Genomic DNA, 18,837 nt, shown 5'->3' on the forward strand with positions numbered 1-18,837 from the left:
ATCTAACCTCATGTATTCTTTGAAAACCACAGAGATACAGATATTGAATAACAAAATGGGAAAAGATGACTTCTAAACGAAAGAGATGAGATGAATCTTATAGAGGATATGATTGAAGCTGAAACAATTGAAAGCAACATAGCTTAAAAAAGCTAAGAACTGTTTTCATTAACATGACTGCATTCTAGGAAATTCTTGCCCCAGAAAATAAAGTTACAAATAATTTTTTTGTTTGCTTTAAGAATGTCCTGAAAATCTACAGATTGGAACAAAAGACTACTCACACAGCCTTCATCAGTGTAAATAGCTCCCTTTCCAGAACAAGAGATCACTCAAATGACTATTCAAATGGCTTTACCCTTCAAGTATGGCTTCATAATCCTTGCCTCACCTTATCAACAATCCTACCATTTGCCTATCCTGAAGTTTGCCCTATCCAATCAGACCCACTACCTCACATTGAAAGACATACTCTAAAATTAGTCCAGAGGATCAAACATATCCACTTTGGCAGATACTTTGAACTGAAGTCACTTACATAGCAAAGGACATTTGCAGATGTAATTAAGGTTACAGACCTGGGGAAATTACCCTGGATTATCTTGGTGGGCCCAATCTAATTACAGGTGTCCTCTGTCTACGGTCAGAGGGAGATGTAAAAATTGAAGAAGGGTCAAGAGAAATGAAACTTTGCTGGCTTTAAAGACAGAGGAGGGACTTCCCTGGTGGTTCAGTGGTTAAGACTTCATCTTCCAATGCAAGGGGTGTGGGTTCGAACTCTGGTCAGGGAGCTAAGATTCCACATGCCTTGGGGCCAAAAAACCAAAACATAAAGCGGAAGCTATATTGCAACAAATTCAATAAAGACTTTAAAAATACTTCAAGTTAAAAAAAAAATCTTTAAAAAAAAGAGACAAAGGAAAGAGACCATGAGCCAAGAAATGTGGGCAATATCTAGAAGCTAGAAACAGTGGGGAAACGGATTCTTTCCTAAATCCCCCAGAAAGAAACACAAGTCTTTCAACACCTTGCTTTTAGTTCAGTGACGACCATGTTTGACCTCTGACCTATAAAACTATAAAGTAATAAACTTGTGGATTTTTTTAGCTATAAAATTTGTGGTGATTTGTTATGGAAGCATAGAAAACTAATACATGGTACAATGTAAAAGTTCATCATTTTTGTGTATTGATATCCAATAGAACCAGCGACACCTTTGTTAAGAAGACTATGCCTTCCCTATTGATTTACATATTTGTTGAAAATCAATTGATCTCATAGATATGCCTATTTCTGGACTCTTCTTTACATTTCATTAATCTACATATGTATATATGCATAGTGTTATTATAATATTAGCATTGTAATATATAATAAGGATTTTCCTACTTATTAGAATTAACAGAAGCTAGGCATAATCTATTCTATTCATCTTTTTATATTACAACTATCATTTTTATACTTAGTATAAATTTTCCTTTGGGGTATCATTAGAAACTCATGGTCTTTTAAAAATTCAGTGAGTTCTACTTTAACATGATTATTATAATTTTTTATTATCAAATTGACTCAACTTGGTTAAGGGAACATCCTTAAACTGGCCTGTTTTGCTTGTTTAGAGTTCCCTTTAATGATCCCAAGAACATCTGACTTTCTTTAAAAAAAAAAAAAAATTCTGGATGCTTCTCATTTTTTTCCTGCTGCAGGACATGACATTCACTATCCTCAGAAACCTCAGTTTCCTCTAGAAGAGAATGACTTTAGAGATCAAAGTATGGGCCCAGAGGTGGGTTTTATAAGCATGGTGGTAAGCAAAAGCGCTTCTTCTGTGGCTGCACTGGACGGCCACAGTAAAGACTGCTTTTTATGGCTCAAATTGGTAGTTTCAGTTTAACACATTCTGTCATTGTACTTTACTTATTGTTGTATGGTTCCATCAATCACTAAGACTTTCCTCACACTGGCACTTCTAACAAAACAAAACAAAATAAAAGCCAGAAGTAGGATATCATTTTTCATCTTATACACTGGAGATTAAGAAGATTGATGATGCTCAGTGTAGGCCAGAGGGAAGGGAAACAAGACATTCCCATCAACTGCTGATGGTAGTATAAACCGGTATTACATTTTTAAAGAACAAGTTGGTAACATCTACTGATAGCGAAACACTTGTTGACTTAGAAATTCCATTTTTAGAAATTTTTCTTACATATAAACTCATATACAAGTATGTATGATTACTGCAACATTGCTTGACATAGTATATAACAGGAAACCATCTAATGTCATCATGAGAGGACTCATCAAATAAATTATGGTACAGCCATAAGATAAAAAGCTATGGAACCACTAAAAAAAATGCATTTCCATGGAAAAATGCCTAAGATACATTTTTGGGTGAAAAAGTAAGCTAAAGAAAAGTTAGTTTAGTTTGATCCCTTGTGTGTGTATGTGTACATATACACACATATACACATACGGATCATATAGATATACATGTTTGCATTCTAATAGCAAATGTCGGGATATACAGGAAACAATGGTTTTACCTTAGGAAATTTGAATAGGGAAGATCAGAGAGAGGAAGACTTTTACTCCCTTTTTTATAATCTTTTGTAACAGATTAAATATAACACTTTAAAAAATACTGTCAAATTAAAACAGGGAATAGAAAAGAAGGTTGTCATTACAGTGTAGCAACTTTCTAACAAAGAATTAGCTAGTGAAAGATGCTTTGGAATCTTATTAAGCCTAGGTTGAAACATGAAGACCTATGACATTTATTTACTGGAGATGGAATCCATGGGAAAGAGCTATGATAGGAGAGCTTATATTATCACTGGCATGTGGAATAGCAATGCACCAATATTTCGGCACTTAATGAAGAAACTCCAAAAGATAAACGAGTATATATGACTGTGGCAAAGGACACGGTAGTCATGGAGGCAGGGGAGGCTATCTATTTTCAGCTGGAGACAGCTGTACATGTGTACTCTGCAAAAGAGTGTTTGTGGCATTTTAGGAGAAACCCCTTTACTTCTTCACAAGATTGAAACAACCTGAGGGAAAAAGCTGTACCAATGCAGGAAATCCATGAGGTGGTAAGTTGACAGTGCAAGTCTGAGAAGGAGGAACCAATCACTCCTGTTGGTGGATGGGGTCCAGTGTCACCGTACAAGGATGAAGCAGAAGAGGAAAGTGATAATGAACTCTCAAGTGTAACAGATGGTGTGCCTAAGGACTGTCCTGAGACGATCCTATATTCTTGGGGAGAATTGTTAGGAAGATGGTACAGTAACCTTGGTGCATAACAGAAAGGGCTATCTGCTGTGGGAAAGAGTGGTGTTCCTGAAGCATTGAAGGAAGAGGTAATGATAAGCAGGCTGCCATGACAACCGGGCAATGCTGGATAGATATCAATTTCTTATCACAGTGAACTAAGCCCAGGAGAGTGATATTCATCACACATTTCTTGCATATAATTAAAGATACCAGAAGACATGGCCAGGAATTGCTCTACAAGATCTACAAGGCCTACTCTATGATGAAGACATTCATCAAGAACAGTTTTTTCTTGCTGCTGTATCGCTGCAGCATATGCCAGAGGAACAGTATTCTGTGTTTTGGTGAAAATCAGGAATGACTATTTATGAGACTTCTACAAAAACAGCTTTGAAGACCATCACTGCAAATTCTGTCAGTTAGAGAGACTGTCAAGGGCAGTCACTGGACCTGCACACTTTTCTGATCTGAACCTGGAAGCTTATATGTATGAACCCCAGTGGTTTCTGACTCCTTTTACTGTCAAGTTCCCACTCTGCATGGTCTTCTCTATCATTGACTTACTACTTTGTGAAGGATTGAACATAATCTTTCATGTAGCCTTGGCTCTCCTAAAGACCTAAAAGAGAGATTTTCTATAAGCTGAATTTGAAGGTACTTAGAAGGAAATGGCAACCCACTCCAGTGTTCTTACCTGGAGAATCCCAGGGACGGGGGAGCCTGGTGGGCTGCCATCTATGGGGTCACAGAGTCGGACATGACTGAAGCGACTTAGCTTAGCTTAGCTAAAAGTTCTTCAGAGCTCAGCTTCTTAGAGTTAATTAGAGATGGCAGAGTAGGAGAGAGGCTCAAGAAGGAGGGAATATATGTACACATATAGCTGATTCACATTGTTGTACAGCAGAAACTAATACAACATTGTAAAGCAATAATTCTTCAACTATTAAAAACTTAAGTTATTCAGAGATTCAAGGCAGAGGAAAATGTAAGAAGGTTAATGGAGCAGGCTTGCAATATTAAGGTATCAACTAAGAAACTGAGGAAAAAAGAGAAAGAATATCAGACAATGTGAGAGTCATCTGCAACAGGAAGACCCAGTGGATCTATAGTTTGTATATTTGCAGGTAACTCTCCTCTTGGGTTTATACTAGGAATCTTCATAAGCTGAGAGAAAGAGAGGGAAAAGGAAAGAGAGAAAGTGGATATCAACCACCTTCAAAAATGAGAAAAAAGGAAAATGACAAAGTACTGTTTTAGCTGTGCAAGGTCACATCCTAATCTACTTTAATCTTTTCCTCCATAGTATATTATATCCTTCAAGATCCCAAAGAAAAGCAATGATTTAGTCAAATATTTGGTTAAACGTAGTAACTAGTTATATTTGTTCAACTCTATCACTAATAGTGTCAAGTTCCTGCTGCTGCTGCTGCTGCTGCTAAGTCACTTCAGTCGTGTCTGACTCTGTGTGACCCCATAGGCGGCAGACACCAGGCTCCCCCGTCCCTGGGTCAAGTGGAGAGCACTCTAAATGTCCAATACTCAAATTTTAAAACAACTTAAAATGTTCATTGCCTCATACCAAGCTTCACGTTTATATGATGCATAAAAGTTATAAATGTCTGTAGTACTTCGAAACATTTAGTGTTGATCAATTTGCAAAAGTTTTTAAACAATTTAAAGAACATTGCCAAACAAGTAAAGTGTGCCTGATGGACTAAAAATGAATTAGAAAGAAAAAAACTGAAATGGTAGAAAAAATTTTTAACACATTTTTTTGTTGTTACTTTTCTTATATGTACTTTTTTTCATATATTATGAAAGCAAGGCATAACATTACAATAGAAAGCAAAAAGAATACTATGAGCCCCCTAATTCTGTCTATCCACAGATATTAATAGTAGAATTTAACAATGTGGTAGAGCTTTGTTCCTAAACACACACTTCTCTTTCCTCTGAACACAATTATCTTTCATCCTAAGGAGCCCTGTCATTCCTGTCACCAGAGTCTTAATGTTATTAGTTTTTAAACCTGAAGGAGGAAAAGGAAGGCTGAAGGATCCAAAAGGAGCATCGTATAAAGAGGCAAAATGACTGAAACGAAACTTCATACTTCACAGTTTCGCTTTGGATTAATTCTGAGGCCTAAAAACGACCACATAGCTCCTCAATAACTGTTTGTCAAACAAACAAATGTGTCAACAAGCAAAATCGATTTAATACATATCGATTAATATTTAATGTTCAATTTCTCATAAGAATGTTATTTCTATCTTCAGGATAAAAATTTTAAACAGCTTTCAGCTCCTGACACATTTTTCTTGGGCCTGACACTGTCTCTTTCTGTTTCAGCTCTGTTGTATCACCATATCTGAACCAACCACTCTGAGGTAACTAGCACGTTATCACTTTACATTTTCCTCACTTCCTTAATCCTGTAACAGACATGAATATTTTGTTTAATCCAATGCACTTCAGTTGTTGCTCATGTGAAGAATAGATACCTTATCATTGGGATTTGGTTTGACGGCATTCAGCTCCTGACATATTTATCTTGGGCCTGACACTGGCCCTTTCTGTTTCAACTCTGTTGTATCACCATATCTGAACCAACCACTCTGAGGTAAGTAGCACGTTATCTCTATCACAGTAATTGGCCTGAATATTAAGAATCTAGAAATGCCTTTAAAACACAAAGCAGCCATTCCTTACCTATATCCCGAATCATCAAATGTTTTCATATATTCTCTTTAAAATTTTTAAACTTCTTTAAAAATGCTTTATTGTATTCACATGTAAAAAAGAGGATAATAAGTAACCCAAAATTAAGCACCACTGCTTCTTACTTCAAAGAATGTCCTTTAGATTTCCTATTGTTTGCAAACTGTACATATATAAAGTAAAAGTGAAGTTGCTCAGTCGTGCCCAACTCTTTGTGACCCCGTGGGATTCTCCAGGCAAGAATACTGGAGTGGGTTGCCATTTCCTTCTCCAGGGGATCTTCCAGACCCAGGGATTGAACCCAGGTCTCCCGCGTTGCAGGCAGACCCTTTAACCTCTGAGCCACCAGGGCAGACATATATATAAAAAATACACATCAAATACTCCAGTAGGAACAATAACAATTATTTAAGAACTTCAATAAGTAATACTTTTGCCTAATGTACAGTGTAACAATGTTCATTATAAAGAAGTTTCTCCCTTTTTAAAAACATTTTCATTTATTTATTTTTGGTTGTACTGGATCTTCACTGCTGCGCACTGGCTTTCTCTAGTTATGGAGAGTGGGGGCTCCTCTCTAGCTGCAGTGCACAATCTTACTGTGCTGGCTTCTTGTGTTGTGGAGCGCAGGCTCTAGAGAGTAGTTGCGGCACACAGGCTCAGCTGCCCCACAGTATGTGAAATCTTCCCAGAGCAGGGACTGAATCCTGTGTCACCTGCACTGGCAGATGGAATCTTAACCACTGGATCACCAGGGAAGTCCATGAAGAAGTTTTAACACGGAGGAGAACATTCCCCCGCAACCCCAGAAACTTTAAGAAAATATATTCTTCTTCAAGAACATTTACGGTTTCTGAATGTTTGACTTTCAAACACCAAGCACAGATTTTAGTCTTTCAAACACCAAGAACAATTTTCAGTCTTTTTCCCTTGAGGATGATGTTACCTGGGAGTTCGTTATATACAGCCCTTATCATGTAGAGACAGTTCCCTTCTATCTCTAGTTTAATGAGGGTTTTTATCATGAAGAAATGCTGGATTTGTCAAATGCTTTTTCAACATCAGTTGAGATGGACATATGGTTCTCCTCCTTTATTCTATAATGTGGTGAATTATACCGATTGACTTTTATATGTTGAACTACACTTGCATTTCTGGGATAAATCCCCCTTGGTCTTGGTGTGTGATCTTTTTAACATGCTGCTGAATTCTATTTGCTATCATTTTATTGAAGAATTTTATATCTACTTTCACTAGGAATATTGGCCCACAGTTTTCTTGTAGTGTCTTTTTGACTAGCTTTAGTATCAGGATAATTATAGCTTCATAAAATGAGTTAAGAAGTATTCTTTCCTCTTCTAAATATTGGAAGAGTTTGAGAAGTAATCATGTTAATTCTTTAAATGTTTGTAGAATTCACCAATGCAGTTATGTGGTCCTAGGCTTTTCTGTGTTGTGAGATTTCCAACTGCTGATCCAATCTCCTTATTTGTTATAGGTCGATTTAGATTTTCTATTTTTTCTTTAGTTAGTTTGGGTAGTTTGTGTGTTTGTTATAGGGGCTTCCCTGCTGTCTCAGATGACAAAGAATATATCTGCGATGTGGGAGACTCAGGTTCAGTCCCCGGGTTGGGAAGATTCCCCTGGAGGAGGGATTGGCTACCCACTCCCATGTTTGTTATAATACTTTTTATTTCTGTAAAGTCAGTGATAATATCCCCTATTTAATTTCTGATTTTAGAATTTGAGTATTTTCTCTTTTTTCTTAATCTTTAGATTGGTCCAGTTTGTTGTTTTTTTTTTTTTTCTTTCAAACAATCAATTTTTGGCTTCATTGAGCCTCTCTATTGCTTTTCTAGTCTCCATTTCATTTATTTCTACTCCAATTCTTGTTATTTCTTTCCTCTTTGTGGCTTCAAATTCAATTGAATTTAACATACTCAGGAATTAATTTTTTCTAAAATGCAAGAATAAATAATAATCTCTGAGTCATCGGGCAAAGAGCAACCTATTTGTTAGATTTACTTTTTAAATCCATGTGAACAGCTCTCATATAATTTGCAAAAGAATATTACTATGTCATTATGAAGATACTATATTTAGAAAAGGGCAAAGGTCATGAGGGAAAACTACCATACTTTGAATGTTAAGGCTATCTTGTAGTTTATGAGACTTGTGCCAGGCTGAAAGAAAGTAGTACAAGGGGCCTCTGGGATGTTTACAGGAAAAACTAAAATCAAGCCTCTCATTTTTAGACCATCATGTTATCATGAGACACATCCGAACTTGGTCTGTTTCTGAAGAAAACAAGCATGACAAGCACTCTCTCATATCCCGTGAACACTGACTTCTCCCTGGAGAGAAGAACATGGGTTGATGTCACTACTATAATATGCGTTTCACAACTCTCCCCCGAACATATGGCTCCTATGTCCCTAAGACTGGCTCTACTCAGAATAGTTGCCTTCTGCCACGTATGACAAACCCACAGCTAATATCATTTTAAACAGTGAAAAGCTGAAAGCATTTCATCTAAGATCAAGAACAAGACAAGGATATCCATTCTCACCACTCTTATTCAACATAGTTTTGGAAGTCCTAGTCAAAGAAATCAGAAAATAAAAAGAAATAAAAGGGATATAAATTAGAAAAGAAGTAAAATTGTTTGCTTAAGACATGATACTTTACATAGAAAATCCTAAATGCTACCAGAAAACTATTAGAGATAGTCAATAAATTCAGTAAAGTTGCAGGATACAAAATTAATACACAGAAATCTCTTGTATTTCTTATACACTACAATTAAAGATCAGGAAAGGAAATTAAGGAAACAATCTCATTTACCATTTAATCAAAAAGCATAAAATACCTAGGAAGAAACCTATCTAAAAAGACAAAAGACCTGTACTCTGAAAACTATAAGATACTGATGAAAGAAATCAAAGATGACACAAACAGATGGAAAGATATACCATGTTCTTGAACTGGTAGAATCAATAGTGTCAAAATGAGTATACTACCCAAGGCAATGTACAGATTTAATGCAATCCCTATCAAATTACCAATGGAATTTGTACAGAACTAGAACAAAAACTCAAAAATTTGTACAGAAACATGAAAGACTTTGAATAGCCAAAGCAACCCTGAGAAAGAAAAACAATGCTGGAGCAATCAGGCTCCCTGGTTTCAGACTATATTACAAAGCTATGGTAATTAAAAGAGTATGGTACTGTCACCAGAAAAAAGAAAACCACCAGAAATATATTCAATGGGACAGGCTAGACAGTCCAGAAATAAACCCATACACCTATGGTTAATTAATCTATGACCAGAACGGCAAGAATACACAATGGAGAAAAGATAGTCTCTTCAATAAGTGATGCTGGGAAAATTGGACAGCTACATGTAAAAGAATGAAATTAGAAAATTCTCTAACACCATACACAAAACTAAACTCAAAATGGATTAAAGACTTAAATGTAAGGCTGAACACTATAAAACTCTTAGAAGAAAACATAGGCAGAAAACTCTCTGACATAAACCACAACAGGATCTTTTCTGATCCATTACTCCTAGAGTAATGAAAATAAAAACAAAAGCAAATGGGGACTAACTAAACTTTTTATTTGCATAGCAAAGAAAATCATAAATGAAACAAAAAGACAACCATCAGAATGGGAGAAAATATTTGCAAATGAAGCAACTGACAAGGGGCTTAATCTCCAAAATATACAAACAGTTCATGCAGTTCAATATCAAAAAATAACCCAATCAAAAAATTGGCAGAAGACCTAAACAGACCATACAGATGGCCAAAAAGCACATGAAAAGATGCTCAGCATCACTTATTATTGTTATTGTTTATTCACTAAGTCGTGTCTGACTCTCTCCAACCCCATGGAGTGTAGCCTGCCAGGCTTCTCCAACCATGGGATTTCCCACGCAAGAATACTTGAGTGGATTACCATTTCCTTCTCCAGTGGGTTGTCATTTTCTTCTCACTACTTATTAGAGGAATACAAATCCAAACTATAATGAAGTATTACCTCATATCAGTCAGAACTGCCATTATCAAAAAAAATTCTACAAACAGTAAATGCTGGAGAAGATGTGGAAGAAAGGAAACCTACACTGTTGTTGGAAATGTAAATTCATTCAACTATGGAGGACTGTATGGAGGTTCCTTAAAAAGCTAAAAATAGAGCTACCATAGGTCCAGCGATCCCACTCCTGAGCATATATCTGAAGAATACCATAATTCAAAAAGATATATATACCTTAATGTTCCTTGTAACACTATTTACAATAGCTCGGATATGGAGGCAAACTAAATGTCCATCGACAGAGGATTGAATAAACAAGATGTGGTACACATATACAATGGAATATTACTAAGTCATAGAAAAGAATGAAATAACGCCATTTGCAGCAACATGGATGGATCTACAGATTATCATACTATAAGTGAAGTAAGTCAGACACAGAAAGACAAATAGCATATGATGTTGCTTATATGTGAAATCTAAAATAATGATACAAATTAACTTATTTGCAAAGCAGAAACAGACTCAAAAACTGACTTCAGAAACAGACTTATGGTTACCAAAGCAGGAAACGTAGGGGCAAGGGATAAATTAGGAGTTTGGGATTAATATACACACACAAATATGTATAAAAAAGAAAATCAACAGGGACCTACTGTACAACACAGGGAATGCTACTCAATATTATGTAATAATCTATATGGGAAAGGAATATGAAAAGAATAAACATATGTATAACTGATTCACTTTGCTGTACACCTGAAACTAACACAACATTGTAAACTATATGCCAACATAAAAGTTAAATTAAAAAATAAGTAAAGATTTGAATACTGCCTCCCTCCCACCCAGAAAAAAGAATAGTTGCCTTCTCTCTGTTTTCATTTGCATCTCCCACTTGGCTTACATTTCACTTTACCTGACCAGGATCACCTCCATCACCAGGTGTCTCATCCTACCCACTCACTTCCTAATTTTCCCAGTGTTTCCTATGCTTTATTAACTATGATCATTCAGAGACCCAAAGTCATATCTAATGGGTTGTAATCAGAAAATCACCATCAATGATTTTCTGTTATTCTCAGTAGATGACTTAAGGGAAATCAAGAAAAGCATGAAAGGACATCCTAAGTGGTTAAGTGTGGTTAATAGATAGCAATACTTACCCCAATTAGGAGGCTTTCTACAGAAAATAAGGAGAAGGAAATGGCAACCCACTCCAGTATTCTTGCCAGGAGAATCCCATGGACAGAGGAGCCTGATGGGCTACAGTCCACAGGGTCGCAAAGAGTCGGATACGACTGAGCGACTTCACTTTCACTTTTACTTTCTACAGAAAATAATGAAACATTGGTTTAAACAGTAAAGGCATTTATCACCTTAGATGACAAGAAGCTCATAGTAAGTATACTCCAGGTTTAATCCATCGGCTCATTAGCATTATCTAAGACAGGTTCTTTTCATTTTCTTCTGTGTGATCTCATTGTGTTAGCTTTGTTTTCAAGCTGGCTCCTTTCTGGTAGTAAGATGACGTAGCAGGTCTAGTTATCTTCAGACATGGTAGTGTCCAGGGCATTTGCCTCTTCCTTGAGTGTATCTCTTTCATTTTAAGAATGAAGGTTTTTAAGATTATATTTAAAATTATTTACATCTTTGTGCTGCTGACCTTTTTCATCTTTCCAACCTTCAATGGCATCCATTAAAAACAAAATGTCTATGTAAAATACTTTAATAACATTCATGGAACTGTTGCTGAATGAGGTGGGGGTTTTTAGGGGTGGGGTGGGCAGTGAGGTGCACAGGCTACTGGAAGGTGAGATGCTACTGGGGCTTAAGTCCAATAAGAACAGAATTTAGAACCAGGAACAAAAGTTTTGATTCAAAATTTCTTGACCTCTCATTTTTTTTAACCTCCTTACTTCTAAAAGATTTGTATTCTATAAATTACCTTGGTTAAGCTTTCTTAATCTTATATTCTAAAATGTCTCCATTAATCAATAACCACCACTGTACCACCTCCAAAATATCCATTAAGCATTTCATTCACTAAATATGATTTTCTTTCCTTCCAGAGTATTTTACTGTGCCAACTGCAATATTCCTCTGATTCAATAGAACCTCCAATCCATTGACCATTGACTGATCATCACTCCATCATTTGATTCTTTCTTAGGCCCAAAAAAACTTGCCCAGAAACTTCCCAGTAGACTGACCTTCATATCTTAGTGGCTGGAACTGAATCATACGTTCTTCTTAAACTAAAATTGTTAAGAAAAATAGAGTTACCAGGATTAGTTTAAACCAGTCAGAATGTTTTTCCTGAGGGGGGACTAGTTTAATCTTCCTGAGAGGCAACTACCTGCACATTAATTCCAAGAAAATATGGGGACTAAATGTTGCATAGTTAGCCAATAGTAACTGCTCTAGTGGTGGCAGTGGTTTAGTTGCTAAGTTGTATTTGACTCTTGTGACCTCATGGACTGTCGCCTACCAGGCTCCTCTGTCCATGGGATTTTCCAGACAAGAATATGAGAATGGGTTGCCATTTTCTTCTGCAGGTGCTCTTCCCAACCCAGGGATTGAATCTGTGTCTCCTGCATTGCAGGTGGATTCTTTACTGCTGAGCCACCAGGGAAGCCCAACAACTATAGTATTATACTATGCGTAAAATTTATTTTTTAGCCTCAGCTACAAGTGACACTCTTCACAGTCACTGTTCGTCAGGAATATAATAGGCATTAAGTATAGCTCTGTTTCCATCAATCACATTCTAGAACTGGTTCTACCAAATGCTTGTTGGATGACTTTAGGTAAGGCATCTAACCTCTTGATTTCCACACCCAAACATGATAAAAATATTGTTCTTCATATGCCAGGGGATAGCTGGGGAAATAATTACACTGAACAAATGCAAAGCTATCTTATTTTAGCTTCCCATATTGCCTGTTCTATTTTTTCATTCATACACCCTTAAAACAAATATTTGTTGACAGTATGCTTTATATAATATATGAAATAAATATTGGGGAATCAAAAAAGGTTTCACCATACCCCTGCATCTAAGGTATTAAGCAGTGAATGATTTAGCAACAACTACTTACTCTTGGAGTACAGAATCAGGGAAGTATAAGATGCCTTACCATGCAGTGTAAGATGTAAGACAAGAAAAGTAAAGTGGGATAATGAGAGGTGTTGTTTGTGGAACCATAATAGTTGCTTCACTGGCATGTGACCCACCCTATTTTACTAAAGTGGCTGCAACCAAGTGTATGAGTCCAGAGATGCCTACATGGCTTTTCTAGCTTAAGTATTAACTGGGTTTTAATATTTACTGATACATAATATAAGCAAAACAACAAGATGAGTTTATGCTACAAAACTGTGAACAAGAACTAACAGAAGACTGGTTACTGCCTGAGCTAGTGAGAAAAAAGTGAAATTGCCATTAATGGACTAAGTAAAAAAAACTGCCTTCCTGATGAACTAATAAACTTTTGTTCTGGAATTTTGTTTGGAATTATAAAAAAAAAAAAACACAAAACACTCATGGTTTCAAAGTCAGCTGACAAATTGTCTAAAAGATCCCACGGGTCAAAAATATTTTTCAATTTTGGAAAACTAACATTTCAGAAAAAAATGTTAAAATACAATTGCTATTGTATGTACTTGTTCTTAAAAAATATAAGGGAGAAGAATGTCAGACTCTTTTTGACCCCATGGACTGCAGCCCGCCAGGCTCCTCTGTCCATGGGATTCTCCAGGCAAGAATACTAGAGTGGGTGGCCATGCCCTCCTCCAGGGGATCTTCCTGACCTAGTGTCTTTTATGTCTCCTGTACTATCAAGTGGGTTCTTTACTACTGGTGCCACCTGGGAAGCAATATATCAATATTTTGGATGGAGGAGACTTCTGGAGGGAATTATGCTTCTGGCATGTTGAAAGTTGTTACAGAACAGGACTAGAAAGTGAAAAGCTACAAGTTCCTGCTATTAATGGGAGTAGGAAAGCATAGAAAGAATATTGGTAATTTAAACTTATGATAGTTTTGTATCTGATTTCTCAAACAGTTCTGTGGATTTGGAACCAGTATTTGATGGGAGGGGGAAATTTCCAACATCAAAATCCTAGGATTCTGACAGTAGAACACCAGAAGACAAGCTTTGTCACTGCCAAATAACTCCCTTGCTGCTGCTTCTGCTGCTAAGTCGCTTCAGTCGTGTCCAACTCTGTGCGACCCCATAGACAGCAGCCCACCAGGCTACCCCGTCCCTGGGATTCTCCAGGCAAGAACACTGGAGTGGGGTGCCATTGCCTTCTCGAATGCATGAAAGTGAAAAGTGAAAGGGAAGTCGCTCAGTCGTTTCCAACCCTCAGCGACCCCATGGACTGCAGCCCACCAGGCTCCTCCATCCATGGGATTTTCCAGGCAAGAGTACTGGAGTGGGGTGCCATTGCCTTCTCCGAAATAACTCCCTTAGCAGGGTATAATACAGAAAGTAAAATAGCAAGTCACCTCCATTATTGCTGTGTGGTTCAGTGAAGTTCTAATTCATCAGTTGAAAGAACTTAAACAATTCACATTAGCTTTGCTATACTGGAGAACAATATGGTGATGAGCTCCTTTGGAGCAAAGCTATCCTGCAGTCTGTGGAGCTTGTGATCCTTGCAACCTCTACATTCAAGCAAGGTTGAAGGCACTGTGGTTGAAGCATGGACACCTCTTCTGTTGGTCTCTTTTTTCACAGTAAAAAGCAAGTAAGCACCAAATCAATTAATTGCAAAGGAAAGATGAAACAGCAGGGCACTGAGATACTAGAGACAAAACCTTCTTGGCAAAGGCACAAGGTAAGTTGCTTGACATAGCTGTGAGATAATAGATATCTATGAAAAACTGGCTACTTGTCAATCTACTTGATTAAAGGAGAAGCAATAATAAACATTTTAATTTTGTTTGCTAAAAGTAACTGATACTTATTTGGGGCCAGGAACTAATAAAGCTAATAAAGCTTTTATGGAAACTGTTTCATTTAATCTTCTGGACAATCCCATGAGATAATTACTTTCAGTTCAGTTCAGTTCTATTCAGTTCAGTCTCTCAGTCATGTCCGACTCTTTGCGACCCCATGAATTGCAGCACACCAGGCCTCCCTGTCCATCACCAACTCCTGGAGTTCACCCAGACTCACGTCCATCAAGTCAGTGATGCTGTCCAGTCATCTCATCCTCTGTCATCCCCTTCTCCTCTGCCCCCAATCCCTCCCAGCATCAGAGTCTTTTCCAATGAGTCAACTCTTCGCATGAGGTGGCCAAAGTACTGGAGTTTCAGCTTTAGCATCATTCCTTCCAAATAAATCCCAGGGCTGATCTCCTTCAGAATGGACTGGTTGGATCTCCTTGCAGTCCATGGGACTCTCAAGAGTCTTCTCCAACACCACAGTTCAAAAGCATCAATTCTTCGGCGCTCAGCCTTCTTCACAGTCCGACTCTCACATCCATACATGGCCACAGGAAAAACCGTAGCCTTGACTAGATGGACCTTTGTTGGCAAAGGAATGTCTCTGCTTTTGAATATGCTATCTAGGTTGGTCATAACTTTCCTTCCAAGGAGTAAGCGTCTTTTAATTTCATGGCTGCAATCACCATCTGCAGTGATTTTGGAGCCCCGAAAAATAAAGTCTGACACTGTTTCCACTGTTTCCCCATCTATTTCCCATGAAGTGATGGGACCGGATGCCATGATCTTCGTTTTCTGAATGTTGAGCTTTAAGCCCACTTTTTCACTCTCCTCTTTCACTTTCATCAAGAGGCTTTTTAGTTCCTCTTCACTTTCTGCCATAAGGGTGGTGTCATCTGCATATCTGAGGTTATTGATATTTCTCCCGGCAATCTTGATTCCAGCTTGTGCTTCTTCCAGCCCAGCGTTTCTCATGATATACTCTGCATATAAGTTAAATAAGCAGGGTGACAATATACAGCCTTGACGTACTCCTTTTCCTATTTGGAACCAGTCTGTTGGTCCATGTCCAGTTCTAACTGTTGCTTCCTGACCTGCATACAGATTTCTCAAGAGGCAGGTCAGGTGGTCTGGTATTCCCATCTCTTTCAGAATTTTCCACAGTTTATTGTTATCCACACAGTCAAAGGCTTTGGCATAGTCAATAAAGCAGAAAGAGATGTTTTTCTGGAACTCTCTTGCTTTTTTGATGATCCAGCAGATGTTGGCAATTTGATCTCTGGTTCCTCTGCCTTTTCTAAATCCAGGTTGAACATCAGGAAGTTCACGGTTCACGTATTGCTGAAGCCTGGCTTGGAGAATTTTGAGCATTACTTTACTAGCATGTGAGATGAGTACACTTTACGGAAAACAATTGAGGCAAAATTTTAATTTATTTAAGATATCATAGATATTAAGTGATGGAGCTGGAATTTTAAAAGCCAGGAATTCTAACTTTAGAAATCACGTTCTTAATATTTACTGTCCTTTCAAAGACTATCCTTTTCCACATAGAATTTAGCTTTTTCTTTATCTTTACTTCACCAGAAAGCCATCTTTTATAACTTTGTTTTTTTTTTTTTTTTGGTGGGGGGGCAGGGGGGCTACACCTAGAGCATGTGGAATTTTAGTTCCTCAACTAGGGATCAAACCCTCACCCCCTGCTTTGGAAGCACAGAATCTTAAACACTGGACCACCAGGAAAATATTTTAATAACATCTTTAAAAGTATAGTAGGTAGCTGTAATGTAAAATACTAAATATATGTCATCATGTAATCTTAAGAGTGGAATTACTTTACTGTTTTAAAAGTCCTATGAATAATCTGACAAATAACCTATTCTTTAATGTAGTAGACTGATTAGAAAAGAAGTTCTACTTAAGACAAATTAGAATAATATAGAACAATTGTTTGGTTTTTTTTTTCCACTCTGACACAACAGATAATGTTCACTTCTGGATAAAATTGTATAGCCACGTGCAATTCAAGTCTTTCATTTGGGTTGTCTCAGAGCTAACAACCCAAACTTCTGCTTGTTTCCCCTTTTCTCTTCACTACAAACCTAAGCCATTTCCACATTCCATGGGACTTAATTCTCATTCCCCCATCTCTTCAGACAATCTTGCCTCCTGTGTCACTGAAGGTGAGACCACCAGGCTTGAAATCCATGAATTCTCTGCTGCTAGACTAACAAATGTATCCAACTGTGTATCCATCCTTCCAATCTTCCCTCAGAAGATAAAGTCTCCTCTCCTTTTGGTCCAAATTGAATTCTCTGTGCTCTTGGTTCCACCCTCTACCATCTCAAGGAAGCAGAACCATGAATTTTCCATTTCATCTCTTGTGTTGTGGTAGATTTGTCAAATACATTGTTGCCATGCCCACAGCCTCTTATGTGGGAAGGGAAACCATCCAGTCTTTAGGTGAGATGAGTGGATTTTTTTTAAAAGAAAAGTTATGAAATGATCTTTGATGTGTGTTTTGTCTGTGGAGGTCATTCACTTTAAGATGAAAGTTTATACTGCACAGTTGCTAGAGAACTAAGCATCTCAGCATAGGAATGATAACAACATTGAACATTATTTACGGTTAAAAATATAATTCATAGCAGTCTGTAGGCTTTAATCATTTCCTATTCTCAAAGAATTCCTGCAGTATAGGTTCTAATATTCCTATTTTCAGATAAGGAAACCAAGCCTCAGAGAACGTAGGTAATTTTCCAAGGTTAATGAGTCACTGAGCTGGAGTCTGGATACAAAGCTTATGAAATTTCTGTTCTCGTCATGCTAGATTTTCCTAGCCAAAAATATTATGGCAAAAACATTAACATGAAGTTAATTCTATTTTATCATTTGCCATTCTGGCTTGACATCAAAAATAATTGGAATTGGTTTATGTAAGTATATAATCAGCATAAATAGATGAATAATTAGAGGAAGAAAAATAAAATCAAGCTAGGGGCAAATCTAGTGTTTTGGAAGTTAAATTCTCTAAAGATTGTTGCATTAGGAAGGAGTGATGCTGTTAGGATTTCGTAGCTCCTGAGGACTCAAAAGATTGGTCATGAGACGTGATCATTATTTATTTATCATTGCACTGGGTCTTCATTGCTGCACTTGGGCTTTCTCTAGTTGTGGAGGGCATGAGCTTCTCATTTCAGTGGCTTCTCCTTGCAGAGCAAGGACTCCAGGTGCACAGGCTTAGCTGCTCTGCAGCATGTGAAGTCTTCCCTGAACAGGCAGGCAGATTCTTAACCACTGGACCACCAGGGAAGCCTGAGGTGATTATTAAATACAGGTATTAAGTAAATACATAATAAAATGTATGTATTTTATTAAGTAAAATACACTATGTATTAAGTAAAACATAGTGAGATGCATCTGGAACAAATGTTTGCTTAATGAACCGTAACTAACAAGGACCTACTGTATACCACGGTAAACTCTACTCAATACTCTGTAATGGCCTATATGGAAAAAGGATCTAAAAGAGTAGATATATGTACAACTGATTCATTTTGCTATACACCTGAAACTAACACAACATTGTAAATCAACTATACACCAATAAAATTTTTTTTTAAAGGAAGTCTATAAAGAAAGAGTAGATGTTCGTTAACATTAATTTGAGCACAGCTCTGTGAAATATCACCGACATAAGTATTCAGGCACTAACATTCCAAAACATGGTATAACAAAAAAGAACATATTCTAAAAATGGTTACCTGTCATGGTTCTTAAAATTTTGAAGAATTCAAGTTGGAATCTATTCTTGACTTTACACCATTTTCCTTACTGCTT

The 18,837-nt window shown here is 37.2% G+C and overlaps 1 pseudogene; it reads left to right on the forward strand.

Annotated features, from left to right (window-relative positions):
• The first annotated feature begins 2,658 nt into the window (after nucleotides 1-2,658).
• LOC109578967 (rab GTPase-activating protein 1-like) lies at nucleotides 2,659-5,673 on the forward strand (annotated as a pseudogene).
• The last annotated feature ends 13,164 nt before the right edge of the window (nucleotides 5,674-18,837 follow it).

The sequence above is a fragment of the Bos indicus genome, chromosome 26 (assembly GCF_029378745.1).
Source record: "Bos indicus isolate NIAB-ARS_2022 breed Sahiwal x Tharparkar chromosome 26, NIAB-ARS_B.indTharparkar_mat_pri_1.0, whole genome shotgun sequence".
NCBI lineage: Eukaryota > Metazoa > Chordata > Mammalia > Artiodactyla > Bovidae > Bos > Bos indicus.